Source organism: Cibotium barometz, chromosome 26 (assembly GCF_041138505.1).
Source record: "Cibotium barometz isolate CiBa-2024 chromosome 26, ASM4113850v1, whole genome shotgun sequence".
Lineage (NCBI taxonomy): Eukaryota > Viridiplantae > Streptophyta > Polypodiopsida > Cyatheales > Cibotiaceae > Cibotium > Cibotium barometz.
The window spans coordinates 27122844-27146473 of record NC_141071.1 but is presented as its reverse complement, the minus strand read 5'-3'; the positions used below and the strand labels follow the sequence as shown (position 1 = coordinate 27146473).

General features: G+C 45.7%; 1 long non-coding RNA gene across 3 annotated transcripts in view; it reads right to left on the bottom strand.

Annotated features, from left to right (window-relative positions):
• Nucleotides 1–23425, bottom strand: part of LOC147623825 (uncharacterized) — a 36266-nt gene extending 12841 nt beyond the window's left edge. The window contains exons 1-2 of one of the 3 annotated variants that reach the window (XR_015269213.1): nucleotides 23092–23425; nucleotides 22799–22955 (exon numbers count right to left, since the gene is read on the bottom strand). This is a non-coding gene — a long non-coding RNA (uncharacterized LOC147623825). Of the gene's footprint in view, nucleotides 1–22798; nucleotides 22975–23091 lie in introns of all 3 variants that reach the window. The other 2 variants (XR_015269212.1, XR_015269211.1) reach the window with 2 other exon arrangements.
• Nucleotides 23426–23630: the final 205 nt, after the last annotated feature.

Sequence of the window (23630 nt, the reverse complement as noted above, 5' to 3'; positions counted from 1 at the left end):
AGAACTTGGTGTCAGTGTCTTCTATTGCTATGCAAGGTTTGCATGTGGAGTTCAAGGGTGAGAAGTGTCTCATCAAAGACCCTTCCAGTGGGTTTCAGATTGTCTCTACTCCTGCATTATGCAATGGGTTATAAAGGTTGAAAACCTATGATTTGCAGGCACAATGTGTATGTTCACTTGCAAGTGATGCTTCCTCTATGCAGGCAGCAAAATTGTTGCATGTATGCTTTGGGCATGTTAACTTTGGAAGTTTAATGCTTCTACAAAAGCATAATATGGTTGAATGTATGCCTCATGTTGAGATCCTTGCAAATCATGTATGTGAGGGCTGTAGTCTGCATCGAAAGCCCTTCCCTCGTGATGGTGTGGTGAGAGCTGAAAGTAAATTACAACTCGTACATAGCAATGTTCGTGGTCCGATGAGGACTCCATCCTTAGGAGGACACTTGTATTTTGTCACTTTCATTGATGACTACTCGAGATTCACATGGGTGTATCCAATGAAAGAGAAATCCAAGGGGTGTATGCATTTTCAGCACTTCCAAGCAATGGTTGAGAATGTTGTGTGTTACATGCACTGAGGTTGATCGTCATAACGCACAAAAGGGCCTTCTTTATACCTTTATGTGGTGAGAATCTTCAGCATCCAATTCAGAGATTAGAGAGAGAACAGAATGAGAGAGTGAAGTAGACGACACCTTATTGGGTCCCAAATACCCACTGAAGCACCCCCCTCCCCACCCCCACCCCCACCCCCAGCCTACAAGCAAGAGTATTTGCTTATATTATCCTTTGGAGAATGCTGGACAATGCTTGAGTAAACAATCGATATGAATGCCCATCGCAAGGACGAGGAAGACCGTACATCGACTCAGTATCCACCAATCCAAGGCTCTGCTGAAGACTCTTCGGGCCACTGATGCAAGTCTAGATAACTGTAGGACTGCACATATGCTGGCTGAATGTTGAACAGGATCTTCCTTAATAGCCTGGAGATGATTGGAGGATTTTCTGCTGCTTGTACTTGCTGAATACCTGAATGAATAAATGGGACTGATGCACTTGGCTTTTATATGCCTTCATGATGCTGGTCAGCCAGCAAAAGATGTCAGCTAGTTACATGTTGAAAAAAAAAATAGCATTAAATGTTATATTAACTATTGGACATGGAATAAATTCCTTTTTTTAATGATGCCCAACTGCTGTAGTGCAACCCGACTACATGCTGAGCAACATTTTATGCTAGCCGACCAATGCTTGTAAGCATTGATGTTGGCCAATTGCTGATCAGGGGTCTTCAAGGCTAGCCGATTGCCGGTAGGGGCAGAGTGAGGCAGCCGACTTGCTGCCTATGCCCTTCCAAGGCCTAGATGAAGCCCTTATAGCTTGCCATAAGCTATGAACTGGCCCATGATGATCCTACTAGCTTCTACATACTTGCTAATGCCTAACCTAATGCTAAGGTTGACTTCTACATGCACTATCTAATGAATTCTCCAAGTGGGTCAAGAGGATTGACTCTCGACGACTAACCTATAAGGCTCGGAGACTGACCTACGTAGCTCATGCCTGATTGTCCTTGGATTGAGGGCTCACAATGGGGTCACGGCGTACGACAAATATATTCCTATGAAAAGGTACTACTTCTGTACAAATGTTGCACGGATGATCATGCCAATGTGTCATTGTGTACCCCAGTGCAGGGTGCACTTGACATTGTGGGTTCTAAAATTCACACTCTTCACCCAGATAGCGAAGGTGAATATGTGCCCAATGCTTTCAAGACACTTGCAAGGGAAAGGCATTAAACATCAATGCACAATGCCATATACACCACAACAAAATGGTGTAGCGGAGAGGAAGAACAGATCTTTGATGGAAATGGCCATGTGCATGATAAAAGGCAAAGAATTCCCACACAAGTTTTGACTTGAGGCCATCTTATGTGCAGCTCATGTACTAAACAAATGCCCCATGAAAGCCTTGAAGACCATCACACCGTTTGAAGCTTGGCATGAGCGGAAGCCCAAAGTTGATACTTTTGTGTGTTTGGTAGTTTGGCATATGCATATGTACCCCAAGAGAAAAGGACCAAGCTAGATGATAAGGCCCTGAAATTCATTTTCGTGGGCTACTGTCGTGAGAGTAAGGATTACAGATTTTATGATCGCTCTACTCACAAGATTATCATAAGTAGAGATGTCATATTTGCTGAAAATTTGCTTCCGCCTCTTAACATAAGCAAGATTTTGGTGACCCGGATGACTTGTTTCGTCATCATGTGACATTCCCACATTCTGGAATGTCTGGACAGCACGGTTTGGGACAGAGAACACACCTCCATATGAGCTGGGAAATCAGCCCATAAATGAGCCATGTGGACATATAGGTGTTGATGAAGCTGTAAGGGATGAACGGACAGCCATACAAGAGGCTAGAACTCCCTTGATCCATTCCCTTCAAGAAAGCAAGCTTGGTGCTCCTTTTGAGAGCACGATAAGGGCAGCAAGAAGAGGTGAATCTAACAGGCATGAAGTGGATTATGCTTGCATGGGTAGCATGTTTGATTCTGAGGAACCATCCTCTTATGAGGATGGCTCATGGCAATGAGCCTCCTCATTCCCATGGGTAGCATGTTTGATTCTGAGGAACCATCATCTTATGAGGAGGCTCATGGCAATGAGCATCGGGAGACAGCCATGCAGGAAGAGTATAGTTCCATATAGAGAAACAATACATGGGAAATAGTTGACTTGCCTCCAGGCAAGAATGCGAAGTGGGTGTATAAGATCCAACGCAAGCCACATGGATCCATTGACAAGTACAAAGCAAGGTTGGTTGCTAAAGGCTATTCCCAAGAGAATGGGATAGACTATGATGAAGCCTTTGCCCCAACTTCAAAAATGACAATCATTCAAACAATCACAGCATTGGCAGCTCACCATGGTTGGAGTATGCATCATTTGGACGTAAAGATTGCATTCTTGAGCAGGGATCTTTTGGAAGAGATGTATGTACACTATGGTTGGAGTATGCATTAGTTGGACGTAAAGACTGCATTCTTGAATAGGATCTTTTGGAAGAGGTGTATGTACAACAACCTCTAGGCTTTGCGGTTGCAGGACATGAACTCAAAGTGTGTCTTTTAAAGAAGGAACTCTATGGTCTCAAGCAAGCACCTCAAGCTTGGTATGAGAAGATTCATGCCCATTTGGCTAGCCACAAATTCCAAAATAGTCCAACTGAGAGTACTCTTTATGTACAAAGAGATGGTTCAGACATTGTCTTAGTCATCCTATATGTGGATGATTTGATCTTGACAGGAAAAGGCAAGCTGAAAATTTATGCTTTCAAAGCTGAATTATAGAAGTCATTTAAGGTGTCAGATCTTGGTCAGTTGCATTTCTATTTGGGCATACAGTTTATGTAGCAGGGCAGTGGCAATGTTATGTCTCAATCAAAGTATGTTCAGGGGCTTTTGAAAGGATTGCAAGCCTATTACCACACCAGTTAAGACAGGTATAAAGCTCACTAACTTTGATACAGGTGAGCCTTTTGATGCTACCATGAATAGCCAAGCTGTGGGATGCCTTATATATTTTTGTTTGACACAGCCAGATATGGCTTATGGTGTTTCCCAGTTGAGCAAATTTATGCATAGCCCAAGGACTAAGCATTGAAAGGCTGTCAAGCACATTTTCAGATACCTCTAGGGTACGCAGACTAATGGATTGTTCTATGCCAAGGGGGGTGATTTTCAACTTTGTGCTTATAGTGATTCAAACCAAGCTCGCAACTTTGATACACAACACTCGACCAGTGGTTTTTGCTTTTTGTTGGGGAATTCTTCCATCTCATGGCTTAGCAAAAAGCAACCTACAGTGGTGACATCTTCATGTGAAGCTGAGTACAGAGCAATCTTCACAGCCACGGTTGAGTGCTTATGGATGAGGAGGTTACTTGATGACATGTCTGCATGCCATCAACAAGGTGCTACTCCCCTACTTACAAACAGTCAGAGTGCTATGGCTATTGCACAGAATCTAGTTTTCCACGCACGACCCAAGCACATAGACGTACGTTATTATTATGTACGGGATAGGCTTCATGCAAGTGATATTAGCCTCATCTATTGTCCATCACAGGACAACCTGGCAGATTTCTTCACCAAAGCGCTTCCTCGTGAGAAGTTCGAAGCTTTCGCAAAGCTTTGGGCTTAATTACAAACGTGCATATCTCCTACAAATCCTCTATGTAGTGGAAATGTATATGTACAGAGTAGATCAATCCCTGTGATGGAAATGTATATGCTATAAGGCACACTAGGCCTTACAGCATTTTAGTTTGAGTGGTTTTTAAACCTTAGAGTCACTTACACCTTTATAGGGACACACTGGCACATTATGCTTGGACCCCTTTGGGCCTTTGATTTAGGGGCTTTTACTTTAGTTAATGATACTTTTCTCTCACATATATTGATGTGTGAGTTTCCACCGCCAAGTCTAAGCTCTCTCTGTGCTCATCAAGTTCTCTCCTCCATCTCCATGTGTGTTGTATCCACTTGCCGCAAGCTCTTCAAAGCCATACAAGCAGTTTGCATTTCTCATGCATGGTCACAAGTATGTCAAGAATTCCAGGTATTTTCCTTGTGGCATTTGCTAGGGTTTTGATCTCGGTTGAAATGGTATGGTGCTTTTTTCAAGTATCTATCACCCATGCTTGAAATCTATCACCGGACGGGAAGAGGGAGAGAAAGGGTGCATGAGAGAGGCTGTATGCAGAAATTGTGTGCTCCATGGTCGTTTCTTGGTCTTTCATGTGTAAGCAAGAAGAACACACGGGATACAGGCACCAGAATCCAAAAGGCAGAGGAATAGAAGTGCGCAGCCAGCCAGCAGGCATAAGGTACAGACAATACACTCTACAAACTGCCACGTGGCAGACGTACATGTGTATGTGAGCAACGAGTTTGTTCAGGTTGCCACAAGGAAGAGGGTGTAAGAATATGCAGCGGAGATGATGACCAGATCTGGGAACACGAGCAAAAAATGCATGCAGAAAAACAGCACAAGAGAGAGATAGATGTAGGCGTGTAACTCTGCTCTGATATACACAAGAAGATCCCGAATATGATACAATGAGTGGTATGGGGCTGGGGGCCTATTTATATGCCCCCATAGCAGCAATCGGCCTACTGTAGGCAGCCGACTGGCCCTGAGAACTCCACGACCAGCATCAACTCCAGTCGGCCAAATCATCAGCAGTCGGCCAGCTCTGGCATGAAGTCGTGGACCAGTTCAGTAGTCGGCCAGCAAATGGGCTGCCTCCCAAGCCACAAAAAAATGGAAAAAAATAGGGGAAAAATGCGGGGAGTGAGGAAAAATGATAAAACACCTGATAAGGGCGGGCACACCCACAACAAAGGCCCTGGTGTATAAAACTAGACAGGAGATGACTTCTAACACCCCCTCTCAGCTCCTAGCTGTGAAACCAACCACAAGGAGCTGGGGTGCCGCCTGAGCAAATCCTGAGAGAGCGACTTCGTGAAGAGGTCCACCGTACTGTCCTCTGTCGAACAGAACTCTAGCAAGATGTCATCAGCAACATGATCTGTTCACGAACAAAGTGCCTCTGGATGACCATGGGTTCCTCCAGTGGAAGCCCAAACCTGCAATGCAACCTCTCCATCCTCACCACCTCACCAGCAGCATCACAAACAGCCCTGTACTCTGCCTCTGTCTCTGGATGACCATGGGTTCCTCCAGTGGAAGCCCAAACCTGCAATGCAACCTCTGCATCCTCACCACCTCACCAGCAGCATCACAAACAGCCCTCTGTCCGCGACAAGGCAAAAGATGACCATCTCTTACCGCTCCAAAAACGTGCTCCTGGGCCTGAAGTAGACCTCCTCGTGTCCGGATCTCCTCCCCAAACCGAGTCACTCCAACCGTGGAGTCGGACTCCATCCAACAATCCCCCTCCTGTGTACAAGAGTCCATGATCCTTCGCATGCCGCAGAAACCACAGGAAACGCAATCCTGCCTCCCAAAGAGACATCCGCAACCATTAGCTCAACCGCCTCATCAGGAAGCTCCCGTCCAATCTGGTGTCCATCAACCAGATCCATGAACCATACAGCTTCTGAGTCAAAAAGGCATCACACTGCTCACAAGGATCAACACCTGTTACGGTGCACAAACAAGTCCAGGAAACCTGATGAAACCTGTCAACCACCCCCTTTGAATCCGGAACCACAAAGCCTGGAGAAACCACCTCCTTCTGCAAGTAAGAACCTGCCACCTGCCTGGCTTTCTGAAAGGTCCCCGTGGAGAGAACATCCTCATCTACTGGAGGTTCTTTGTTCAGAATACTACGAGAAGACATCAGAGCATAAGTGACCTGTTCAGTTTCCTCTGACTGACTACACAAGAACTACCAACATCAGTACTGGAAGGTTCCTGCCAATTGCTGCCATCTACTGGCAAGCTATCCACCACCTGGTCTCGGAAAGCCCGCACCTGCAGCGTATCCACACTTAAGTGGCCATTACCAGACTGCCACTCATCACAAACCTAAGGACCTGGGGGAGAGAGTGCTGAAAGCTTGTAAACTCCATTCTCCACTCCGCCTTCCCAAACCACCTGGCTTGTTGCTTTGTCCCAGAGAGCAACAAAATGCTCATCAAACTCCACCCGTACGCCAGCCTTGCAAACCTTATGCACTGACAACAGATGAAAACCAAGTGCCGGAACATACAACACCTGGGAGGAATGCTTCCCCCCTCTGCCATCGGGAACTATCTCCATCCTGCCCTCACTGTGAAATGGGATAAGTTTGGGTTCTTTGTCCAGAATACTACGAGAAGACATCAGAGCATAAGTGACCTATTCAGCTTCCTCTGACTGACTAACACAAGAACTACCAACATCAGTACTGGAAGGTTCCTGCCAATTGCTGCCATCTACTGGCAAGCTATCCACCTCCTGGTCTCGAAAAGCCCGCACCTGCAGCGTATCCACACTTAAGTGGCCATTACCAGACTGCCACTCATCACAAACCTGAGGACCTGGGAGAGAGAGTGCTGAAAGCTTGTAAACTCCATTTTCCACTCCGCCTTCCCAAACCACCTGGCCTGTTGCTTTGTCCCGGAGAGCAACAAAATGCTCATCAAACTCCACCCGTACGCCAGTCTTGCAAACCAGATGCACTGACAACAGATGAAAACCAAGTGCCGGAACATACAACACCTGGGAGGAATGCTTCCCCCCTCTGCCATCGGGAACTATCTCCATCCTGCCCTCACTGTGAAATGGGATAAGTTTGGGTCACCGATTGGAGCATGTTTGGGTTAGCAATTAGCATCCAGTGCGGATTTTTCAAGTCTCTTGGTGCTTAAGAGGAGATGGAAAATACCGCTCTTCCCCATGCCATCGTACCCAAACATGCTTCAATGGTGACCAAACTTTGCGAGCATGTGGGGGGGATCCGACTGCACATGCTCGCAAAGTTGGTCACCATCGGAGCATTTTTGGATTAGCTATTAGCACCCAGTGTGGAATTTTCAAGTCTCTTGCTGCCTGAGAGACCATGTAAAACCCGCTCTTTCCCATGCCATCGTACCCAAACATGCTCGGATAGTGACCAAAACCCGTGAGCATGTGGGAGGGACCTGCTTGCACATCTCGAAAAGTTTGGTCACCATCAAAGCATGTTTGGATTAGCACGTAGTGCCCAGTGTGGATTTTTCAAGTTTCTTTGTGCTTGAGAGGCCATGGAAAATCCTACTCTTCCCCATGCCATTGTACCCAAACATGCTCCAATAGTGATCAAACTTTGCAAGCATGTGGGAGGGGGGACTTACCCCCACATGCTTGAAAACGTTGGTCCCCATCGGAGCATTTTTGGGCTAGCAAATACGATTGATTCCCTGTGGTGTGCAGTTGAGGAAAATAAACGAACAGATCCTGGCGTTGACACGATCCCACATGTGTGTCTGAGCCTCCCGGTCCTTTCGGTTGACGGTAACTCCCCTTTCTCAACTTCCGACCTTGGAACCCCAACAATGACGAAATCAGCGAGGTCGTAAGACTCCATAACAGATTCCATCATAACCTTCCATATGCCGTAGTTGCTCCCGTCCAACTGACGGTCCACCGGGAACGTGGGGAGTGTCGGGATCTTCACATGTCTCTCGGCCATCTCAAACAGATCTGCCATTGCGGGGATGTACTCTGAATAGAGTGGGTGGGTGGGAACAAAGAAGAACTAAAACCTGCAAGTGGCTGTCCAGCAAATCAGCCCGCCTTCCTCTTGCTTCTCCTCTTTCCGAACAGTCCAAAACAGTCCACCAATCAGCCACAAAACAGTCCCCCTCTTGCTCACACAAATCCCAAGACCTATCTAGAGCCTAGGGCTCTGATACCATGTCAGAATACGCAGCGGAGATGATGACTAGATCTGGGAACACGAGCAAAAAACGCATGCAAAAAAACAGCACAAGAGAGAGATAGATGTAGGCGTGTAACTCTGCTCTGATATACACAATAAGATCCCACAATATGATACAATGAGTGGTATGGGACTGGGGGCCTATTTATATGCCCCCATAGCAGCAGTCGGCCTGCTGTAGGCAGCCGACTGGCCCTGAGAACTCCATGACCAGCATCAACTCCAGTCGGCCAGATCATCAGCAGTCGGCCAGCTCTGGCATGAAGTCGTGGACCAATTCAGCAGTCGGCCAGCAAATGGGCTGCCTCCCAAGCCACAAAAAATGGGAAAAAATAGGGGAAAAATGCGGGGAGTGAGGAAAAATGATAAAAAACACCTGATAAGGGCGGGCACATCCACAACAAAGGCCCTGGTGTATAAAACTAGACAGGAGATGACTTCTAACAGAGGGCAGCGCTAGAGAAAAAACACATGCGGGATATCAGAAAAAAGCATCAAACCCTTATTTTAATTAAAAAAAAGTTTTTTTAAGGGGCACTAGTATGATTTTTTTAGAGGAAACATGCATGTGCATATCTCTTGTGAAAAACGTGTGGGGGAAAAAGGGGGTTGCTTTTCATGAGCACACTATGATGGGGCTATTTTTTATAAACACACATCGGGATTTATATATATTTTTAAAAGCCACATCACTTTTTTTGGAAAAAGCATACACAACCTTTCTGGAGATTAAAGAGGCCATCTCTTTTGGGGTACTCCAACAGTGGTGAGGTTGCATAGGTTACTTGGCAAGATTGGGTTTCCACTGGTGGAACCCGCGGTCATCAAGAGGCATTCTGTTCGTGAAAAGATTGTTGCTAATGACATCTTACTAGAGTTTTGTTCGACGGAGGACACTACGGTGGACCTCTTCACGAAGTCTCTATCTCAGGCTATACTTCGGCGGCACTCCAGCTCACTAGGGTTGGTTCCACATCCAGGAGCTAAGAGGGGGTGTTAGCAGTCATCTCTTGTCTGTATATTTACACCAGGGCCTCTGCTGTGTGGGTGTGCCCGCCTGATTTAGGTGTTCTCATTTTTCCCCCCTCTCCAAATTTTTCCCCTTGGTGTGGAGGGTTGTATCACTGCTCTGCTGCCCCCAGGCTCTCCCCTGTATGCTGGCCAACTGACCAGAGCTGGCCGACAGGACTACTGCTAGCCGACTAGTGGAAGCAGGTCGTAGGCATGCTATGAGGGCTGTCGGCTGTTTTTCAGCAGGCCGACTGGCTACCAGGGGCCATATAAAATGGCCCCTTGCCCACCATTCATCTTGTATTCCAGGATTTTCTTGTGTATATAGCAGAGTTATACGCTTCTCTCTCTCTCTCATTTCTACTTTTTTCTGCTATGCACTTTCTCTAGGTGTTTTTAGATCTTGTCCATCTCCGCTGCATATTCTGACAAAACCGTGCGTGTGAAACTGTCTGCTGACATGGTTATGTGGCATGTGACAGGTGGTAAATATTGATCATAAACCTAGCCTTAGGAGTTAACACTAATTCATAAGTGAGTGTGTACACACTTCATTAAGTTTTGGGCGACCAAAACTCACTTATAAATTATGACCAGCCCAGTGTTCACACACTGATGTCCTGAGGTGGACAAAACCCAATGTCCACCACCCAGACCTTTGTCAGAATGCGCAGCGGAAGACTAACGCACGTAGGAGACGCATCACCATCGAGCTCCATGAACACCCCCAACGGGCACTGCAGCATCCCTCCACCGGGCTCCCATCTCCCGGTGAGCTGCCTCCCAAAACACCGGCCGAAAGAGATGACTATAACAAGGTGCCACTCTAGCCTATATATGGCTCTTCAACTTCCCATGCTTCCACTTATGGAATAATCCAAGGCACCTTCTAGCCATAGATCACACGCTCGAAATCGCCAACCTTCCAACACCCTCCCTCGATTCGAGCTCCGCAAGCCATCGAGGCGCGAGGGGGTCGCCCAAGACCACACACGCCTGAGCCGCCCAGGACCACACGTGCCCGCAGCGGAAGACTAACGCACGTAGGAGACGCATCACCATCGAGCTCCATGAACACCCCCAACGGGCAGTGCACCATCCCTCCACCGGGCTCCCATCTCCCGGTGAGCTGCCTCCCAAAACACCGGCCGGAGGAGATGACTATGACAAGGTGCCACTCTAGCCTATATATGGCTCTTCAACTTCCCATGCTTCCACTTATGGGATAATCCAAGGCACCTTCTAGCCATAGATCACACGCTCGCCAACCTTCCAATAGGAAAAAAAACTTTAAACTTGCAAGTACTGTCCAGCAACTCAGCCGGCCTTCCTCTTGCTTCTTCTCTTCCTATACAGTCCCTAACAATCCACCAATCAGCAACGCAACAATCCCCCTCTTGCTCAGAAAACTCCCAAGATCTTTCAGAGCCTAGGGCTCTGATACCATTTCAAAATACGCAGCGGAGATGATAACCAAATCTGAGACCACAAGAGCAAGTAGAGTGCATAAAATAGACAACACAAGAGAAGGAGAGAGATAGGCGTGTAACTCTTCTCTATACACAAGATCCCGAAGATGAAAACAAGATACAATGAGTGGGGAGCCATGGGGCCATTTTATATGGCCCCATATATGCAGTAGGGACACCCGACAGGACAAAAATGTCCACGACCAGTGAATATCACCAATCGGCCAGCTTCTTAGGGTTGGCCCTCACACATGTGGAATCGGCCAATAGTAGCAGAGAGAATCTGGGACTGCCAGTGACCAGTCAGCTAGCATCTGGTACAACCGACAGGTCCAATACTGCCTCCCACACCCTGGAAAAATAGGAAAAAATGGGAAAAAAATACGGGGAGTGAGGAAAAATGATAAAACACTTGGCGGGCACACCCACAACAGAGGCCCTGGTGTCTGATAAAGACAGGAGATGACTTCTAACAACCTTATCCCCTTTGTACAAAGGGAGTAACCAACCATGTGTCCTCTCTAGCTTGCTCCACAAAGCACCTGCTTGCCACTCAGAGTGGACAACTCACCACCTCACTCCTCTCTCTAGAGGTAAGCGCCTCCTTCATGAGGGCATTTGGGTTGTATTTTCTGCACTTTCTCCTTCCCAACTCTATATCCAAGCTTGCTAAGGTGTTTCTCAAGCTTCCAAGAGTGTTTCCGGGTGCTAATCACTCTCCTACACACTCCCAATGACTGAAATTCAGCAAAACAGCTCTCTTTATTGCTATAATTTCTGGTCTTTTTACTGAAAACCCTAATTTCAGCCCTCCTTTCTCAAGTTGAACCATAGGGGAAGCTTTCCCAAGGTTCCCTTCATCCTCTTGAAGACTCTTGTCGCGAAGAAATGTGACAAATCGAAGAGCTCATCACTCCAAGGACCTCCATCGTGAAGACTTCCGCTGTCATCGACTCTACTTGCAATTGATCAGCTTTTATGCTTAAATAGGGAAGCAAGTAGCAGGAGGGAGGAACCAGATTACAAGATCACATACCCTGTGTAGTGTTCTCTTGTCCTACGTGCTCTCTTGCAGATTGTTACTATCATGTGTTGGCGGAACAATACAGAGCAGATGGTAGGGAACATGGGCACTTGAGAGGGTAGTGTGAGTTGCAAGTCTATATCGACAACCACTTGTTTGCAATACTATATTCATATGCATTGGTATGGAAATCTGGTCAAAATGCCCATGACACTATGTACTTAATTCTCCCAAGATCAATATACTTTATTTGAGGGAGGGGCCGGCCGTTCCGGCTCATTGTGTGTCTCTTGTCAATTCAGCAAATTACTTCTTGTATTGAGCATGTGTCCATCAAATCTTAGTGTATTTAAGTGTATTGATTAACATTGTGTTCAACCAAGTTTCGTTGGTATCAGAGCATACGGTTCTCTTTCACTTCTATCGTGAGAGACGATCACCGTGAACACTAGCTATCTCTACACTTAGAACATTATGGACAGCCATCCAGTGAATGTTGGAGATGCTAACACAAGAGGCAGGGACAATGAATTGCATGCCTCCAATGCTTTACAGGATGAACAAATTCATGTGGTGCACGATGGGGAACCTGAATATGTGGGACAGCTGTCCCGTGGCAAAGAGAAGATGCTAGAAGAAGAGTCCATAGTCTTGAGAGCTGAACTTACCCATATGCAGGCTCGCCTCCATGCACAACAAGAAGAATTGAATCCCTACCGTCGCGAGGATCCATTGGTACATGACCGTTTGAAAGCCAAGAAAGCTGAATCTTATATGAATCATGCAATAGCAATGATTGCTCTCGAGAGTTGCACGTGCAACCGAGGGATGCAACACGTGCATACTTGGCTCGTACCGAGGATGCCTATGCAGAAAAGGCAACCATCCCACATGTCTTGGAATCCCCACAGGTGCCCGAACAAGAACTTATTTCTAAGAGGATGAATCTCCATGATATGGGAGAGGAACAATCGGCGACTTCACGCCATGCACGAATACCTTATGTAGCCTGTGAAGGACACAATGTTTATGGCAGTGATCAAAATGTACGTCAAATGCCATTGCCAGTTGAAAATGTGCATGCACAACACATGCAACATGGACGTAATTTTCTCTTGGTGCAGGTATTCCGCATCTCTCTCATGCCACTCATGCCTTCAAGTGTGCTCGTGAGGGAGAAGCTATGGCTGAAAATGTACCAATGCATGTTGAGGGGCCAACCATGCCTCATGCTTACAAGGCACATGTATCTATGCCTTATGCATCACCTTTTGCTCCTAAAAAGATGCCAGTCACAGGGGTTGTCCCAATGGACAAACATGGGGGAAAACATGTTGAGATGCAGGCACATGCATCAAAGTCTCGTAACTTCAAAGCCGGAGACAAATCTGTGAAGTTATCATAGGGAATATGATGCATCAAAGGCACTTGCTTTTATTGCCTAGTTTGATATTGCTTTCAGTGATGAGGATTTCACTCGAAAATCCATGATCCGGCATGTAAGCATGTTTATGAAAGGCACTGCTGCCCATTGGTGGCTCACGGAGAAGCTCTCACCGAATCCTATTAGATCATGGAAAGAGTTCAAGGAGAGGTTCTATGCTCAATTCTTGCCTCCCAATTCATTGAATGAGATAACAATGAAGTGGGATTGGGTGAAGCGAAATGAGGGGGAAACAGTGAATGCATATGTACAAAAGTTTTGGAAAGTGCTTTTGGAGGTGTCTCCATTTATGCATGTCACCGAGGCAGAAAGGAAGAGAAGGTTTCAATCGAGATTGCAACCCGTGTACAAAGCGGGACTACAAATGTATCCTGGTCACACCTTACACCAACTAATCGCGGCCGCCACTGCCACCGAGCAATTGGAACTCAAATTGAGTCGATCCAATAAGGCTAAACCCTCATTTCAAGGCAAAGAGAGGGCTGTCCAAAACCTGCAAAATAATGGACAGCCACCTAAAAAGGACCAAAACCAAGATAAAAATGGTCCAAAGGCTGAAAATGATACTACCAAGAAACGTCCCTTCAAAGTGAGAGACTATGGTCTCACTCCGGAGCAGAAAAAGCAATATATGAGCAAGGGGAAATGCTTTACTTGTGGTAGTACCGAGCATATTGCAAAGGCATGCCCAAACAAGAAAAAGCGTGATAATGCAAATGCATCAAAGCCTAATGTGCATATGGTTCCGGATGTGCAGGGCAACACTTCACATGATAGCAAAGACAGGGTTGTATGTAAAGCTTGGGAACAGCTTAAGGATCAGCCCACTTTGTTCATGTTTGATGATTGTGCAACTGAGAACTTCATATTTACACAGATGGCAACTGCTTTGGGTATTGAAGTGGAGGACATGGGTCCTCAAATTGAAGCATGAGCTGCCTTTGTTGGTAGAGAAGTGCAGGTCATGCCTATTATTGGCAAGTTGCGCATACACATTCTAGGCTATGTGGATCATGAGGATTTTCTTGTGGCGCGTTTGAATGGCTGTGATATATTGCTTGGAAAGCCTTGGCATACACGTATTGATCCGTGCAAGGCTTACAAGACCAACAGGATCACCTTCATGCATAAAGGCCGAGAGCATGTAATCGATGCTGGTGAAGAGGATGATACCATTCCCCTTGTATCGGATGTACAAAAATCAAGTACGCAAAAACACTCTTTTTCATTACAAACACTCTAAGTAATGATAGCCCGAAATTCTTGCAAGAGTACAATGATTGTTTTACTGATGAGTTACCAAATGAGTTGCCACCCGTTGAATGGGAGATTTAATTAGGGTTAGAGTTCATGTGGGAGACATACACAGAGAAAAAAGGGAGAGAGAGAGAGAGAGAGTTGTGGGGATAAGTCAACTCATCAAGTGTGAGTATGTGACTCCCCTATCACACATGTATATTGCACTAGTACACATAGTGCACTTAGTACATTAAAAGTACTAAGTGTACTATGTACTATAACTTATGGGCTTGTACACACTATAAGGGTGGGCATAATGCCTTTACCCCAACAACCTTCCACTTAAAGGCAAAGTGCCCTTAAATGAAGGAAAAGAAAAATCAGCATGTACATGATAATATACAAGGCCATATCAAGGCTGAAACTGGCCTCATCCAATGCCCATCAAGTGTCTGCAATGAGCAAACCGCTCCGGAGGCAAACTCTTTGTCAACAGATCAGCCGGGTTGTCATCCGTATGAATCTTAACAAGCTGAATTTGCTTGTTCTCTATCACCTCTCTGATGAAGTGATACTTCACATCCACATGCTTCGTCTTTGCATGAAAGACAGGGTTCTTTGCCAACTGGATGGCACTCTGACTGTCACAATGCAACAATGGAATATCCCCTGTATAACCCAAATCAACCACTAACCGAGATAGCCATAATGCCTCCTTGCAAGCCTCTGTGGCTGCAATATACTCGGCCTCTGTAGTAGATAAGGCAGTGCACTTCTGCATCCTGGATATCCATGACACAGCACCTCTTGTGAATGTAAACACATAACCGGTTGTAGACTTCCGGTTATCTGGATGACCGGCATAATCCGAATCCGTGTAACCATGCACTAATGCATCCTGTTTGCCAAAGCAAATGCACATATCCTGTGTGCCCTTCAGGTATCTCATGACACCTTTCACTGCTTCCCAATGCTTCTTGCCAGGGTTGGCCATGTATCTAGAAACCACTCCCACTGCAAATGCAATGTCCGGCCTAGTAGCAACCATGGCATACATGAGACTGCCACAAGCTAAAGCATACAGAATCTTGGCCATATCAGCCCTGCCACTATCTGACTGTGGGCTGTCCATAGCACTGAGTTTCACATATGGAGGCAAAGGAGTACTAGTCTTCTTCCCCCCGTCCATATTGAACCTCTGCAAAACTTTGCCAATGTATTCCTTCTGAGACAAATACAACACATGCTGATTTCCGTCCCGAAGTATCCGCATACCCAAGATGTGATTTGCATCACCCAAATCCTTTATATCAAAGGTTTGATGCAGCCTCTTCTTCAAGGCATCCATCTCTTTACGAGATTTCCCGGCAATCAACATATCATCAACATACAAGATGAGGATCAAGAGACTGCCATCCAAAGCTTTCTTGGTGTATAAGCAGTGATCTATGTCACTTCTCCTAATTTTTGGGATTTCATGAATGTATCAAATTTATGATACCATTCCCTTGGTGCCTGTTTGAGCCCATAAAGACTCTTCTTCAGCTTGCATACAAGCTTCTCCTTTCCACTCACTGCATAACCCTCTGGCTGTTGCATATATATCTCTTCATGGAGATCACCGTGAAGAAAAGCAGTCTTCACATCCATCTGAATCAAGTCCAGATCATCATGTGCAACCAAAGCTAACACAGCTCTAAGTGTGGTCATTTTGACCACTGGAGAGAAGATCTCATCAAAGTCCACACCATATTCCTGCTTGAAGCCCTTAGCCACTAACCTGGCTTTGTATCTTGGCTTTGCATCTGGTGCAACTTTGAGCCTGTAAACCCACTTGCAAGGCAAAACCTTCTTGCCTGTAGGCAAATGCACCAACTTCCATGTACCATTTTTGTGCAGAGAATCCATCTCTGACTTCATAGCACGCTCCCAAAGAACCTTGTCTGCCCTCTGTAAAGCCTCCTTATAACATGAGGGCTCCCCACAGTCAGTAAGCATCAAGTAGTCAACCCCTGGAACAAACCTGTCAGGGGCTCTGGAGGGTCTTGTGGACCTCCGTACCCAATGACCATCATTTGCAGGTTGCTATCTAGCCTGCATATCACCCATTGGTGGCTCCTATTCCATGCCATAAGACTGAAATATCATGCCCGGTATTTCCTCTAACTGTGGTATATCCATAGGGATATCTTCTGCCATCTCTGGCTGTCCATTTGGACCATTTTCAGCACCATTTAAGGGCTGGTTTTGCTGCTGTAATGGCTGATTTACAGCCCTTGGTTGTTGTCCATGATGTCCATCATCATCAAAGATGACTCTGCCAGGCTCCTGTTGCCTTGCAAGCTCCTTATACATGCATGTTTCATAAAAAATGACATCATTGCTGCGTATAATCTTCCTATTCACGGGATCCCAAAGTCTATACCCCATTTCACCTCTGTCACCATATCCTAGGAATATGCATTTGTGAGACTTAGGATCAAGTTTGGTGCGCTTTTCCCTGCGTATGTGCACGTACGCAACGCAACCAAACACTCTCAAGTGCTTGTATGACGAAGGCTTCCCTGCCCATACTTCCTCTGGCACTTTCCCACCAAGCCTCGTGTTAGGTGACCTGTTTATAAGGTGAACGGCTGTCATAACAGCTTCAGCCCAAAAACCATGAGGTAACGCAGCATGTGACAACATAGAACAGACCTTCTCCTGAATAGTCCTGTTCATCCTCTCTGCTGTCCCGTTTTGTGGAGGATCATAAGGAGTAGAGAGCTCCCTCTTGATGCCTTTAGCATCACAAAAGTCCTGAAACTGTTTAGACATATACTCTCCACCATTGTCGGAACGCAAAGCCTTCAGTGTTTTGCCAGTTTGATTCTCAACAAGAGCAACAAACTTCTCAAACACTGAGAATGTATCACTCTTCAAACGAAGAGGATAAACCCACACCTTGCGTGTGGCATCATCAATAAAAGACAAAATATTTTGCCCCTCCCAAAGAAAGCTGAGGCATCTCACATACATCTGTATGCACAAGCTCTAACTGAGCATCTTTCTGTCCAAGAGCTTTCTTGTGGGGGCACTGGAGTTGCCTGCCATATATACAATGCTCACAAAACTGAAAACTTGAAAACTTTAGAGAAGGCAAGTAACCCAAACGAGACAATTGCTCCATTCCCTTGACACTCATGTGTCCCAACCGGCTATGCCACAGAGAGATTTCCGGCAGCTCAGTTGCATTTACATTAGCATGGTGACAAACACCTGCATGCATGAAGTAAAGAGTGTCCAACTTAGAGCCTCTGGCAACAACCAGTGAGCCCTTACTAATCTTTCACTTTCCACGACCAAATGTGGTAACATAATCAGCATCATCAAGCTATCCAGTAGAAAGCAGATTCTTCTTGATCTCAGGCACATGCCTGACATCATGGAGCATAAGCTGTGAGCCATCTGAAAACACAAGCCTCACATCACCTCTGCCAAGAATCTTGCATGCATGGTTATCACCCAAATAAACTATTCCTTCATTGCCAGCAGTATACCTGACAAACAAGTCTCTGCAACCTGTGACATGAAAGGAGGCACCTGAATCAATGATCCATGAGTGCATACCATGACCACCTGTAAGAAGTGAATGGGAATCAAGTGAAGGCGTAAATAGGACCTCATCCTCACTGTCCCCTGCATGTGACACATTGATTTCTTCAATCTTGACTCCACTTTTGCCCTTTGGCTTTACATCTTTGGCTTCATCTTTGTCTTTGTCTTTGCCTTTTCCCTTTTCTTTTTGATCATTTTTCCATTTGTAGCATTGCTTTTTGATGTGTCCCTTCTTGCCACAATAATGGCATTCCAAGTCCTTTTTGGAGCGGGACTTGCTCCTTCCCCGTTCTTGGCTTTTTCCCCTTTGCTGGGATCTCCCACGTGCATTCATTGCATTGGACTTTCCAACAGAATTGTTCTTCCTGTTCATCTCTTCTTGAAGAAGAGCACCCTCAACATCTGCATATGACAGCATAGCATTCGAATTGCTAGTGGCTGTCCTGAATGTGTCCCAACTCTCTGGCAAAGTGCATAAGAGAAAAGTGGCTTTGAACTCATCGTCCATTGCCAACTTTTGATTAATGACTTGGCTGACAATACCATTAAACTCATTTAGATGGGCTATCATAGAAGCCCCTTCCTTCATCTGAAGACCTATGAGTTTCTTCAACCAATACACTTTGCTTGAGGCACTTTGCTGGGCATACAAGTCCTGCAATCTCTGCCACATTCCCCAAGCTGTCTTCTCTTCACGAATGCTGAAAAGTAAAGTGTCTGACACAGACAACATGATAGTAGATCTTGCCAGCTCATCCATATCTTCCCACTCTTCAGCAGTAAGAGAAGCGGGCTTTACACCCCTTTCTTTGATGGGCTTGTGCTGCTTCTTCTGGAGCAACACATTATAGCACTGGGTTTGCCAAATATCATAGTTATGTGAGCCTTCAAGCTTCTTGATGTGAAGCAATGAAGAGCTCTCACCTGTGGTTGCCATAGCAATATGCAACCTGTCAATGCCTGACTCCCTGCAAAATGTGCAAACACTGCACCAAAAGCACACAAAGTGCTCACAGTTATTTATCTCCCATTGCGGAAGCACAAATGCAACTCTACTCCCACTGTATGTGATGAAATCACCAAAATCTGGTTGCTGCAGATTTAGGACAGCACCTTAAATGTGCTCTGTTCCCCTTCCAAAGTACTGTACAACAGTACCAAGTGCTCACCTGTGATGTACCAAACCTGTACCGGCAAGTACAGCAGCTGAAATTGAACCTTTTGGTCACTCAAATCAATGTGCAGCCATGCCAAAACTTGTACAAAGCTGTACCAAATCTGTATGCTGGTACAGTAGCAATAAATGCTCTCCTGGCTGTCCAAATGAGTGAAAATCAGACTTTTACAGTCCCGAACACTGCATACAACAGTCCCGAACAGAAATTGGGCAAAAGCCCCTTGACTGCAAGCTGATTTCTGAGGATTCAAGGCATAAATGTCTTACTTGCTGCTTTGCCAAGCTCAACAGCATACGATCTTGAAAAGCCCCTTGATTTAAGATCAATTGCTGATCATACATGGTACATTGACGCACATGAAGGCATCCAAAGTCTTCACGGTGCTTCCCCCTGGCCACATATACATCCAATACATGAAAGCCCCTTGATTTACAGGCACATTGAGTGCTTGTCAGGCATCAACACATTATCCACAGCATCAAATGCGATTGCCTGCATGCAAATCAACCAAATCGGCACAAAAGCCCCTTGATTTGCACTGCAATTTGCTGCAATTTTGCCCGAATGTGCGATTTCTCACATCATACAGCATGTATGAATGCTTAATTGCACAATTACATCAAAAGCCCCAAATTTCGACATCCAATTTCTTGCAAATTGATCGTGATTGTGACCAATGTCACCCAATTTTGCTCAATTTTGCTCAAAATTGAGCAATTCGGCACCTGTACCTGCTCAATTGATTGAATTGATAAGAAATTCCCAAAATTGAAGGCAAATACCTCTTAATTTTTGAATTTCTTTGGGATTTGTAGGCTGAATTTTGTTGATGCAGGAGAGGGGGGGCACGTCTGATGCTGCTGAATCGGATGCTGCTTGTGTTGATGTTGATGCGCCTGCTAACTACTGTGCAAGTACGGACGGCTGGGCAACCCTCTGCGCTGCGTCACGTGGACCACCACCCGGCGCCTCAACGCGCTCGAATTTGCTGTAAAGGAGAAGGTGACGTGGAGCGTAGCGTACGAAGCGTACGTGGAAAAAAAACTTCGAATGCTAACGAGTCGGCGACGAACGGTGTAGACTCCTCCAGCTTCGCGCGAACCTGCAGCACGGCGCCCGTCGCACGTCTGACTATGTACATATTGGATTGGTGTCCATGGCTTATGGAATGTGCCTATGCATGTGATTGACACGTGTCATGCTGTATAGTTGGATATGATATTCCGCTAGGACTTGATGTTATCATGCCCGGAATATCTGGAGGACTTGGCTTTCCGCTGGGACTTGTGCCTTTGTGTACATGCCCGGAAACGCCTGGAGGACTTGGCTTTCAGCTGGGACTTGTGCCTTTGTGTACATTCCCGGAAACGCCTGGAGGATTGGCTTCCCACTGAGTCTGGTATCGCATATACTTGCCTGGAAACGCCTGATCTTATATGGTTTCATGAACGGAAATTGCTCATGCCAATGCTGCATTGCATAGCATCTTTATGTGCTTGCTTGCAATTGAAATTGCGTGCTGTTTTCATGCTTGCTTGACCAATGTGTAGTTCCGGGTAAGGGGACGCCCGCCCGTGAACCGTGCGTGTGAAACTGTCTGCTGACATGGTTGTGTGGCATGTGAACAGGTGGTAAGTATTACCCAATCTAGGCTCAAATAGCCCTTAGGACTTAGCCAATATTTATAAGTGAGTGCGTTCCCACTTCATTAAAGTTTGGGCGCCCAAAAGTCACTTATAAATTATGACCGCTTCCAAGTTCACACTCACTGAAGTCCCGAGGCGGACAAGGCTCAATGTCCAAGACCTGATCCTCCCCTTTTACTCATAAATGGGCATCTTCCCATGTCCCTTCACCTGATTGGACCCCAATTCACTTACTTATTAAGAAAAATTCGTGTTTTCTCTTCATGAGGATTTTTGGAGGCTGAAAACTCTGTTTTTCCACCATTTCTCTCCATTTCCAAGCTCTCCATAGCCATACCCAACTTGCTAGGGTGTTTTCCAAGCTTCCAAGAGTGTTTCCAAGTGCTAATCACTCTCCTACTCACTCCCAATGACTGAAATTCAGCAAAACAGCTCTCATTTTTGCTATAATTTCTGGTCTTTTTGCTGAAAACCCTAATTTCAGCCTTCCTTTCTCAAGTTGAACCATAGGGAAAGCTTTCCCAAGGTTCCCTTCATCCTCTTGAAGACTTTTGTCGCGAATGATTGCGGCAAATCAATGATATCAACACTTCTAAAGCTTCCAACGCGAAGGCTTCCGCTTGCAACAACTTCTATGAAGACTGGTAAGGTAATTGGACGATGTATTGTCATTACTTACTCAGTAGAAGGGCAGGACTCCTTGTTTAGCCGCCCTGTGTAGTATTTCTCTTGTCCTATGTGCTCTTGAAGATGTTGCTACCTTGCTTGGTAGAACATAGAGCCAATGGTAGAGAATATGGACACTGAAGTCGGGCCGGGCATCAAGGCAGCTCCTTGGTGATCTACATCGACATACCATTGTTTTCTAAATGCTGAATTTCATATGCATTGGCATGGAGGATTTGGCAATGGATGCCCGTGAAACTATGTATTGAATTTCTCCAATAGTAATACAATTTACTCAAGGAAGGGGTCGGCCGTTCCGGCTCATTGTGTGCCTCTTGTCAATTCAACAATTTACTTCTTGTATTTGAGCAAGTGTCCTTCAAATCTTAGTGTATTTAAGTGTATTGATTAGCATTGTGTTCAACCAAGTTACAAGGGGTCTCCCATCCTCGATTTATAAAGGGGTGTTTGGGTTCCAAGCTTTCTCATCTGGAGATCTTAAAGCCAAACGCAAGTCCTGATTATGCATACACATGAAGGTGCAAAGTTTTGTAAGGGTCCAAATCCCAGTTTTATTTCTTAAACTAGAGTGTTCTTGTTCTAATGAGCTTTTCTAGATGTGTAATGCTAACACAGGGATAAACCATGTGCATTGTTCAGTAAAGCCGAAAGAGAAAGATGATGCAATGAGCTTCCTAAATGTTGAACCAACACCTGTATTTCTTTTGATATGCTCTCGTCTTTAAATTCCAGGTGGTGGAATGGGGTTTAAATCTCTTAGGTGGGTCTCTAGGCAGCCTGAGTCGAAATCCCGCAGGCTGTGTCAGGCATCCCCATGTTGCCTATGACTAGATAAATACATTACACTCTCAAAAAAAAAAATCATTTACAAGGGTAGGCTTTCTGTTCATCAGGAAAAGGACATGTAAAATGCATCAAGAAAATGCAAAGGCAACAAAACACCAAATAGGGCGGGCGGGGGAGGGGGGGGATGGGGGGGCGAGGGGGGTGTTAACGCAGTAAAGACCAGAAAGCCCCACCATGAAGGCAACGTAAAGAAAGCTTAAGAAAAGCACCTGCATGCATTTCGCCATATCCGGATAAGTGTTTTCCTCCGGTTCCAAAGAGACCTTCTCTGTCAATCCCTGTTTGCTCAGTGCAAAATCCCGCAGCTTCCTGAACGGAGACTTCATCATTGTCTCACAGAAATCGCATTCGTTCAAAAGGCGCCCCCTGCTTTCCTAAAAAAATCCTACACAGAATTGGTTTTTTCTCCGATGTTAACAGTAAAGTCCCCCTCTTTCTGTCAAAATCGAGAGAAAATCCTGCTCGGAGCTTGCTTAGTGCTGTAAAACAAAGGTGGAATCACCTTGCTATGTCAGATTGAAGAAAAACCTGCTTTCAGAATCCCTAAAAAGCTTCCTTAGTCGTCTTCTAATGTCAAAACAGAGAGAGCTTGGCGTCCTTTAGATTTTTGGATGTTTTAGCGATCTATAACACCCAAATTTCTGTCCGATTAAAGAGAAAAAAAAAAGCGGAGAAAAAGTGGCCAGTGTTTAGCAGAGTTGTGGGGAAAAGAGCAGAAAAATGCGAGTCGACCAGCTTTGCAAGGTCAGACTATGGCTGAGAAAAAACGCGGCTTGACGAAGAAGGAGAAGAACAAGGTGATGATATGACAAGGACGGTGATGGAGAATCGAGCAGAGGGGTCCCCCTTTCGTCAAAGGCAGTTCCTTCACGGTACCTCTCAGTCAAACAAACGTACAGTGTTACACGGTACTTTCTTCTTTTCCGTTCTGGTTTCTTTCTTTAGAGAGCCGTTTAAAGAGGTGACAACAAGAAAAGGAAAGAGAGAGGGAGAGAGATAGAGGTGTATTACCTTCAACAAGAGGGCATATACGACCAATGG